This window comes from Tenrec ecaudatus, chromosome 14 (assembly GCF_050624435.1).
Source record: "Tenrec ecaudatus isolate mTenEca1 chromosome 14, mTenEca1.hap1, whole genome shotgun sequence".
In the NCBI taxonomy this organism is placed as follows: domain Eukaryota; kingdom Metazoa; phylum Chordata; class Mammalia; order Afrosoricida; family Tenrecidae; genus Tenrec; species Tenrec ecaudatus.
Genome location: NC_134543.1, coordinates 69,151,734 through 69,162,204, shown reverse-complemented (window position 1 = coordinate 69,162,204; position 10,471 = coordinate 69,151,734). Strand labels below are relative to the sequence as shown.

Below are 10,471 nucleotides of genomic sequence, written 5' to 3'. Positions count from 1 at the left end.
GAGTTCAAGCCGCCAGAATGATAAAGCAACTTTTTTTCCAGGCGGTTTCCAAAGTCTGGCTTAAATTTTGGAAGGAAATTCACATGTGTGCATGTAAGAAAGACCGAGAGACGAGATCTGGATGGGTCTCACTTGCCACTATCTAACTGGATGCCTGCCTTAATGAAAAATTGATTTAATGTGGTGTCACTAAATTTCTGTGCTTCGACAATAATCTAGACTCGACAGACGCCAGTCAGAGACTTTCGCTCCCTCCGCAGAAAGTGTGCATTGTGAATGCAAGCTTATCGAGGAAACTGTGTCTTTGCTGCCCTCTAGAGTTCAGTCTCAAACCTACACACGTTTAAACAAAAAAAATTCGTGACTTCCTTGCTGGTAACTTGGAGCCCTGATGGCTCCTTTAAGTGGCCGGCACAGGGTTTGGTTTGGTTTTGTGTTTTCCCCCAGCAACATATTGTTCGTTCCTTCCGTTTTTTTTCTTTTATTTTAATGTGTCTCATTTTTGTTTATTTATTTAATCGTTTTATTAGGGGCTCATACAACTCTTATCACAATCCATACATACATCAATTGTGTAAAGCACATCTGTACATTCATTGCCCTCATCATTCTCAAAACATTTGCTCTCCACTTAAGCCCCTGGCATCAAGTCCTCATTTTTCCCTCCCTCCCCTCTCCCCCCTCCTTCATGAGCCCTTGATAATTTATAAATTATTATTTTGTCATATCTTTCCCTGTCTGACATCTGTGTTCACCTACTTTTCTGTGGTCCGTTCCCCAGGGAGGAGGTCACACATAGATCCTTGTAATCAGGTCCCCCTTTCCAACCCACCCTCCCTCTACGTTCCCAGTATCTCCACTTACACCACTTGTCCTAAAGGGATCATCTGCCCTGGATTCCCTGTGTTTCTGGTTCCTACCTGTACCAGTGTACATCCTATGGTCTAGCCAGACTTGCAAGGTAGAATTGGGATCATGATAGTGGGGAGATGGGGCAAGCATTTAGGAACTAGAGGAAAGTTGAATTTTTCATCGTTGCTACATCGCACCCTGTCAGGCTAGTCTCCTCCAGAGACCCCTCTGCAAGGGAACCTCTGTGGCCTACAAATGGCCTTTGGGTCTCCACTCCACACTACCCCCTTCATTCACTATGGTAAGATTTTTTTATTCTGATGATGCCTGATATCTGATCCCTTCAACACTGCGTGATCACACAGGCTGGTGTGCTTCTTCCATGTGGGCTTTGTTGCTTCTGAACTAGATGGTCACTTATTTACCTTCAAGCCTTTAAGACCCCAGACACTATCTCTTTTGATAGCCAGGCACCATCAGCTTTCTTCACCACATTTGCTTATTCACCTACTTTGTCTTCAGCGGTTGTGTCGGGAAGGTGAGCACCACAGAATGCCAATTTAATAGAAGAAAGTATTCTTGCATTGAGGGAGAACTTGAGTGGAGGCCCAATGTCTTTCTGCTACCTTACTACTAAACCTATAAATATAGGCACATAGAGCTATTTCTCCATCCTCATATATAAATATATTTGTATATGTACATGTCTTTATTTAGAACTCTATAAATGCCCTTTGCCTTCTAGCTCTTTCCCCTATTTCCCTTGACTTTCCTCCTGTCCCACTATCATGCTCAGTCCCCAACTGGGTTTCACCAATTCTTCTTGGTTACATTACCTTTGATCATGTCCTACCAGGCCTCCCACACCCACCTCACCACCAATTTGGATCACTTGTTGTTCCCTTGTCCCTGGGTTTGTTAACACCACTACCTTACCCCCACCTTCTCCCTATCCCATGCCCCCCCGGAACTATCAATCTCGTTTTCTCCTTCAGATTGTTCATCCAGCCTACCTTATTTATACAGACCTGTTGAGATAATAACATGCCCAAAAACAAGACAGAGCAAAACCAAGCAATAATATACTACAACAACAAACCACTGACAAAGAACAAAACAAAAGACAACAAGAAAGAAAAGCTTGTAGTTAGTTCAGGGACTGTTTGTTGGCCTTTAGGAGTGTTTTCCTGTCCAGTCTGTTGGAGCACCACGCCCTGGCCCCCAAAGTCCACCTTCAGCATTCTCTGGGGACCTTGCCGCTCCATTCCCTTGCTGTTCTGCTGCACTCCCCCAGTACTTTGCCTCGGTGTGGCGGGATCAGATCAGGTGCAATTTCCACACTGTGTCTCCGGTGCTCTCCCCTCCCCCCAGGGCCATGGGCCAATGAGGGGCATCATGTCTCATAGTGAGCCTGGCCATGTGGTCCTCTCTGTGGACTGGCTGCTCTAATTGGGGTCATCGTCCTCAAGGCCTGGTGGGCCAGGATGTGCTCCACTCTCTCCTCCTCCCCTTTCATCTGTTCCCCTAAGCTCCAATCAGATATGTCCCTCTACCAGAGCTGCAGATTCAATGCCGTGCTTTGAAAGAAATTCTTCTGGGGGGGGAGGGGCAGGCATCCATTTAGTATTTGGGACTGGGGCCAGCCCCCCTCAGACCTCTCCACTGTTTATCTACTCCATTCCAGAATGTTGCATTCACACCTTGGGGCACTGGGTTGAAGTCTGGTCCCTCTTTCTCTGTGGAGATATAAACAATACCCTCCCCTTGCATGGGTTAGTGCCCCTTAGCCCCGCTACCCATTTCTTCCTAATTTTCATAATTTTTTTCCTTTCCCCACCTCCTCCCCAGTTGTCTACCATGTGTATCCCTGCATTTGATCTGGCCCCTGGGATACTACACAGTCCTCACCCCAAGAATGTTTGTATATAGTAGCTTTTTCCCTATGCCCCTTTTGCATTTTTTTTTAACATTTACCTCAGCGGACTCATGTTGTACTTGTCCTTTTGTGCCTGACTTACTTTGCTTAGCATGATTTCCTCCAGTTCTTCCCATGCAGTGATGTGCCTCATACGTTCATCACTGCTTTTTAGTGATGTGTAGTACTCCATTGTATGTATATACCACAGTTTTTTTAATCCAATCGTCAGCTGATGGAAATTTGGGTTGCTTCCAAGACCTTGCAATTGTGAACTGTGCTGCAATGAACACTGGAGCACAGATGTCTGGCCTTGGTTTGTTTCTTGCTTCTTCTGGGTATATGCCCAGTAGGGGTATTGCTTGGTTGTATTGTAACTCAATTTCCATCTGTTTTAGATATCGCCAGATCGATTTCCATAGTGGTCGTACATACTTACAAGTCCCCCAGCAGTGGATGAGAGTCCCCATCTCCCCAGAGTCCCTCCAACACTTGTTGTTTTCTGATTTTTTGAATTAGGCTACCTTTGATGGTATTAGGTGATACCTCATTGTTGTTTTAATTTGCATTTCTCTTATGGCTAAAGATCAGGAACATTTTCTCATATGTTTGCTGGCCATTCGGATTTCTGCCCCTGTGAAACTTCTGCTCAAGTCCTTTGCCCACTTCTCAAGTGGGCAATTAGTTTTTTTCTTTTTGAAAGCTAACAGAGTATTGTAGATTTTAGTAATAAGGCCTTTGTCTGATGTGTCGTTACTAAAGATGTTTTCCCAGTCCGTGAACTCTCTTATTGCTGTCTTGATTAAGTCTTTCAATATACACAGGTGTTTTATCTTCAGTATATCCCATTTGTCAATTTGTGCCTCCTCTGTGTTTCTGCCCTTCCCTATTTCTGATAGCCTATGTATTCCCTGTGCCAAACTTCTCAAGTTGGTCCCAAATCCCTCACTGATGGCCCTAATAATTTGGGGTTTAACTTCAAGGTCTGTGATCCACCTTGACTTTATTCTTGTGCATGGAGTGAGATACGGGTCTTCCTTCATTTTTCTGCAGTTAAATATCCATTTTTTCCAGTACCACTTGTTAAAGAGGGCATCCACTTACCATTTGATATTTTGGGGGCCCTTATCAAAGATCAGTTGTCTGTATGCTGATGATTTTATTTCTGGGTTTTCAGTTCCTTTCCATTGATCTACGTATCTGTCAGTGTACCAATACCAGGCGGTTTTGACAACTGTGGCTGTTTAGGATGTGCTAAAGTCAGGTAAAGCAAACCCTCCCACTGTGTTCTTCTTCCTGAGAAGTTCTCTGCTAATTCTGGGCTCTTCCCTCTCCATATGAAGGCGGTAAAAAATAAAGTTGCTTTCTGATTTCATCCTCTGAGTCATGGTGCCGCGTTTGTTTCCCGCAGATTCTCAAGCAACTGGAGCAAAAAGAGCACTTGGGACCGCTGCTCATGCAGCAAGTGTACGTAAAAAAGTGGGAGGTGTTTCCGGGCCAAAGGACAGTTATAGAAGATGTCCAGAGGGTACAAAAACCCTCACCCCATACCATCTGTACTCCCACACCTGCTTCCTGGACAGGTTGCCGATCTGTGTCCCTAATGATGCATTCATTTCTTCCCTTTGTTCAGACCCTGTAGAATCCCCAAGACATCATTGCTGTTCATTCCTTCACTCTCTGGGGCATCTCACCCACCCATTGAATGCATGGGACTGGATAGTGTGTAATTGGAAAGCAATTCTCCTCTTGCCACCCCACCCCCGACCATTTCAGATATCTCCCATGTAAGCCCATTTCTTCCTACTTCTGCTTGGGATCTCATGCTGCTCAATACTTTTCACAATTATTTTTAGTTATTAAAAAATCGGACACAGTCATAGCATTACGACCAGCACTAATTTCATTGAAGTGCCTTCAATCGCCCATCTCAGGCTTGCCTCAGCCTTGAAAGTCTGAAGTGGGGAAGAAAATTAGGATTGATTCTTTGTCTTCTAAGTCTTTCCCCTATTCTACTTACTCTTATGATTTTGACTGAAAGCCACCCTATGGGGCAGGGCCGAACTTCTCCCCCACCCCCAAGTTCCTGGGTTGTAATCACCAAGGAAACCTTGATGGTGTAGTGGTCACGCGGCAGGCTTGATCTGCAGAGTCAGCAGTTTGAAACCACCAGCTCTTCCTGGGAAGAAAGATGAGACTTTCTACTCCCTACAGAGCTTTCATATCGGAAACCCACAGGGACAGGTTTACCCTGCCCCATAGGATCGCCATGACTCTGGCATGGGTTTGGGTTTTGAGTTTCTTGAATCGGGGCAGAGACAAGCCTTCTCTCCTGTGTCGCCTCTGGTGAGTTTGAGCCACTGACCTTTCATCTGTCTGTGGAGTGCTGATCCACCAGGACTCGGGTACCCCGGCTTCCTCCTCTCCTTAGTTAGGAACCATTGTTTGTGGCTCCTCCAGGACAGGGAGAGAAGGAGGAGAGGAGATACTGGGATGAGGAAAAGTCTTATTTGACCGATGTTTTCAAGCTCAGGGAAATAGGCTCTATAAAAGGTCTCTGGGTACAGGAGAACGGTATGGGGGGGAGGGTGATCACAGGAAAACACCTATGTGGGAGTGAGAGAAGCAGGACTGAGCAAAAGGAGAAGGTGGGCTGCAATGCAGGTACCACGGAGGCTCAGCCAAGCCCAACGGTGCTCAGAGCAGGGATGGTCTTTCAATGGTACCACAGACCCAAGCCCAGCTTCTAAAGAAAGCTGGATTCGGGTGGGGGGGAAATGAACTGATGCCAGGGGCTTAAGTGGAGAGCAACTGTTGTGAGAATGATGAGGGCAATGAATGTACAAATGTGCTTTACACAATTGATGTATGTATGGATTGTGATAAGAGTTGTATGAGCCCCCAATAAAATGATTTTAAAAATAAGAAAGAAAGAAAAGAAACTGGATTCAGGATGCCTCCAGAGAGTACAGTGGCTTCTTTCTGGCAAAGGCAATTCCTAGGCGAGAGGGGGGAGGGAGGGGGGCCTCCTCTGTGAGCTGGGGGAATACATGCTTCGGTCCTGAGAGGTTGATCTGGGCATTATGTAATGGTAGATTCCAAAGGCTGATACTTTTTCTTGCTCGTGGCCCCTCGATTCTCTGGAAATCCTTCAGAACTGCAGATCTTCTTTCGGTTGATGCCTCTTCCACTGAAACTCACCCAATGGCCTGCAGTCCGAAAGCTACTCTTCTGTTGCGGTCTTCCGCCCACGCCCAGTTACCACCTGGCCCAGTCCAGCCACTTCCAGAGGGGCAGAAATGTTTCTAGCATATCCAGGAAATGATCTGGGAAAACGAAGACAAAGCAAACAAACCACCCCCACCCCCACTACCTCTCTCTCTCTCTCTCTCTCTCTCTCTCTCTCTCTCTCTCTCTCTCTCACACACACACACACACACACACACACACACACACACACACACACACACATTCACCCTGCTATCTAAATCTTGCCAGGAAAAAAGACAACTCCTCCCAACCCCATCCATCATCTTTGGCACACATGTTCCACGTTCCATGTGGTTTATGGCCAATAGTTCCCCACAACTGGTCAAATCATTTTGCTATCAGAGAATGGGATTTGCAACTAACTCATCTTGAAGTATTTGACTAGAATCTACACTGCCTAAAATTAGAAATGCTACGTGTATTTTATTGAGTTTTGTTGTGTGTTTTTTTCAATGCCCGTGGTGGGTGATTGCTAACATCTGCTCTGAAATTTTTCCAGGTTCAGCTCAGAATGGCCTTATGCTTTAGCTTAGAATTTTGGGTCTCAACTGCCTGCTCTTCACTGTGTGAGAGCACGCCCCAAGACTGGTCCTTAGGAGGGCTTTTGACCCTACGCACGGTCCTCAGACCACCGCCAGGCGGAAGTGGGTTTTAGTTACCAAAACAACCCATGTCATAGAGGCAGTCAATGTTGAGTGCTGGCAACCTTGTAGGACAGTGCAGATGTGCCCCTGAGGTTTCCAAGGCCCTGGATATTTACACACAGACACGCCCATGGGGTAGCCAGGGTGTTCAGGATACTGACCTGTCAGTTACTCGCTGAGCACTGTAACCACAGTGCCACCAGTGTTCCTTCTTGAATTTGCAATGGAGCTTAATCCTACCATTGTCCCCATGGCTGTCTCTTCAAAACCCAAAATAGCCACTGTCAGGTCCTGGTCAGAAATGACAATTTTGAGACCGTCTGGTCTCCGGCACCCAAAAAGCAGTTTTCAAGAAGTATTTATAGACTGGCTTGGAAGGACAGGCAGGCATTCCTCTAGATATCTCTAAATTCTACCTTAGGATTGTGCTTCTTTGTAGAATTATGGGTCTGTGCTTTGGCCTGTATTGAAGGATTTTATGAGAGATGCGCTATTAAATTTATGGCTGTGGCTGAGAAACCGTCCACTCCATGGCAGCACTTTCGCTGCCGTAGGAGGTCTCTGGGGGGCAAGGAAAAGATGTGCTTCTCCCCCTGAGCTCCCTTGTTTTCAGCCTCTGGGAAGTATGGATCCTGAATCTCAGCACATCTTCCTTCTTATAATGAATTATCAAAATATTTCAAAGACAAATGTGTGACTCACACTGAGCAGCTATCAAGACCTAGGATATATACGTAGTTCTTGGTACGAATATTACTACTTCCTACCCATATTTTCTTTCTTGAGTATTGCTTTTCACCCTTCTACTTGTACGGATTTTTGTGAATTGCCTTACAAACTAAACTGCAACTCCAGTTCTATCTTTCCCTTACACAACCACACGTTTTATTTCACTTCTTACAGCATTCTTTGTTAGGTCAATGAAATAAATGAGTATAATAATTATAATAAGTGTTGGTTGAGAAATTGTATGTTCTAACTTTTCCACGTATCTAATCTCATATAATCTATTGCCACCCCTAAAGGAGGTGTAATTTCCCTAATCTATAGAAAAGGAAACCAAGGCTCAGTAGATGTTAAGTATAATCCAGTGCAATATTATGAAGCTCACCGTTAGTGAGGGAGCGACCAGGACTGGAGCACCGGGAGCCTTTACTCTTTTCTCTGTGCGAGGCTATCTCGTCGGAGGGCTTAAGCTCTCTTACTCGTCATAAGTGCTGCCTTTCTGTAGAGCGGGGCTGATATAATGACGTACACCACTTGCTGAAAGTGAGGAGGACCGGAAGCCCTCGCTGATGAAGATCAAGGATTACAGCCTCTGGATGGATTGCAACTTGACATAAAGAACAAAGTCGCTACAACTGGACCAGCAGGCAACGACATGACAACAACAACCGGAATCCACGAAGTTGTCCAGGATTTCATCTTGGTTGGATCCGCCATCAAGGCTCATGGAAGCAGCAGTCAAGAGATCGAAAGTTGAGTTCCATTAGGCAAATCTTCTGCAGAAAACCTCTTTAGAGTGTGAGAAAGCAGGGAGGTTCCATTAAGGACTAAGGTGCACCTGACCCAAGCCATGGTATTTTTCAATTGCCCCATTTGCATGTGAAAGTTGGACATTGGTGAAAGAAGACCACAGGAGACTTTCAAATGCATTTCAACTGTGCTGCTTGGGAAGAAAATACCATGGACCGCCAACATGACAAACCAATCTATTTTGCAAGAAGCAAGGCCAGAGTGCTCCTTAGGGCACCATTGTTACAGATTTTAGATTTCTGTCAAAGGCTTTCTCCTCACTGTATCTATTGACACAAGGATAGGGTTTTCCTTCTTTAGTTGGTTGACATGATAAATTAGATCTGATTTTCAACCATTGAACGAAGATTGTATTTATTGATGATCCTGATGTATTAACACATATTACTGAATTCAATTTCCTCATATGTTGTTGAGGATGTTTGCATTTCTGCTTATGAGAATTTCTGTCCCGTCATTTTCTTCTAATGCTCTTGCCTGGCTTAAGTGTAAGGATATAACTGCCCTCATGAAACGACTTAGGGATTATTTTCTTCCTTTCCTGAAAATTTATGCAAAACCTACAATTATTTTTCCTGGTGCTGATGTTTAGGTACAAGAGAGAAGGGGAAACAGATGTACAAAAAGGACTAAGAAGGAGTTGGCAGGAAACTGAGTCACCGCCAGTTGAGGCCACCATCCCTTTTCTACTAAATTCCCACCTTCTGGAAAGAAAGTGAGGCTTGCTGGCATATCCTACCTCCAGCTGTGACTGCAGAGAAAACTCCTACACGTCTGCCCACCTCGGGCAGGCCAGAGCTGCCTAGACTGAAACACACGCATGGCTGAGGGTGGCCCTCTTGTGTCTGTCCTCTACCCTTATCACTAGGACACGGCTGGTTGGTGCCCAGCTCTGGAGGTCCTTGTTCCTGGGACCAGGTGACTCAATCGGGTTACTTCTCTTGACCAGAGATGATTGGTGGACCTAGGAAGAAGGAGGAGGAAAACAGAAACAGTTGTTTCTCCTCTCTGGACCATTGTGGGAGAGGGGCCCGGGGCCCCTGTAAACTAAAACAGAGGATGAATTTTCCCAGCACTGCACTGGCCCTTGATGAGACTTAGGGAAATGACATTAAAGGCCTTGGGAAAAGTGCAGTCATGAAGGCACCAGGGAACTGTTAAGCTCCTTTCCATCATGAAAACTGCAGGACCCTTGCTAGGCCCTAGGCAGATTCCAGGGCTCCAGGTCCACTGGTTGGACTAGCAGGACTCTGGCCCCCTCATCGGGTTTGGGTGGGGGCCTGGACTCTGAGGGGGTCTGCTGGGCGGTGCATGTCTAATGACTGTGGGCTGATGGTGGAAGTCTTGAGGTTAGGAGTTTGACTCAGCATCCTGGGATGCATTGCAGAAGAAGAAAAACCCTCCCTTGGCAGCAGGGGCTGTGAAGGGGACACTTCAGCTCTGTGATGTTGTCCTCAATGGTCCCATCCTTCTCAAACACAAACTGGTGCTCCATGGCCTGGCACCTCCTCAAATTTGCAATGAACTGCACCTCATTCCACAGGGAGAGGAAAGGGTGTCTTGGTGGCCCATTGATAAGCTTCCTGAGACAGCGGCTTCCCCCGCCGTACCTCCTCCTGCCTATGGTGGGCTTCATTTTCGTGCCCTGCTTCCTCATCAGAATGAATGAAACTAGCAAACATTGGGAAAGATACAAAGGAAGGTATGGTCTTGGGACTCTCCCCAAAGTGGTGACTACCTGTGTGGCAGGCTTCATTAGCCATCTTGGCATCTCATTCAAGCTTGTCCAGTTTGCCTTTACCGGTGCTGCCGAAGACTGCACTCCTACCAAATCAGGACCGGCCCTGCCCAACTCCCGCACGTCTCCAGGCACGTTCTCCGCGGACACTGCTCTAGCCTTCTCCAAAATGTGCAGCTCATGCCAAAAAGTTAGCCAGGTCAGGGGATTTCTCCTTCACCATCAAGGCAATGAAACACAGCAATGACATCTTTCTGTCGGTAGACTTGGTGCCCAGAGGCAGGTCCGGGCTGTAGAGCTTGAAGCCACACACAGCTTCTCTCTCTCTCTCTCTCTTTTTAAAATCGTTTTATTAGGGGCTCATACAACTTTTATCACAATCCATACATACATCAATTGTGCAAAGTACACCTGTACATTCATTGCCCTCATCATTCTCAAAACATTTGCTCTCCACTTAAGCCCCTGGCATCATCTCCTCATTTTTCCCCTCCCTCCTCCCTCCCCCTCCCCCCT

At 46.2% G+C, this 10,471-nt stretch overlaps 1 pseudogene; it reads right to left on the bottom strand.

The window, feature by feature from the left end:
- Nucleotides 1–9,567: 9,567 nt before the first annotated feature.
- Nucleotides 9,568–10,471, bottom strand: part of LOC142426604 (formin-like protein 3) — a 42,850-nt pseudogene continuing 41,946 nt past the window's right edge.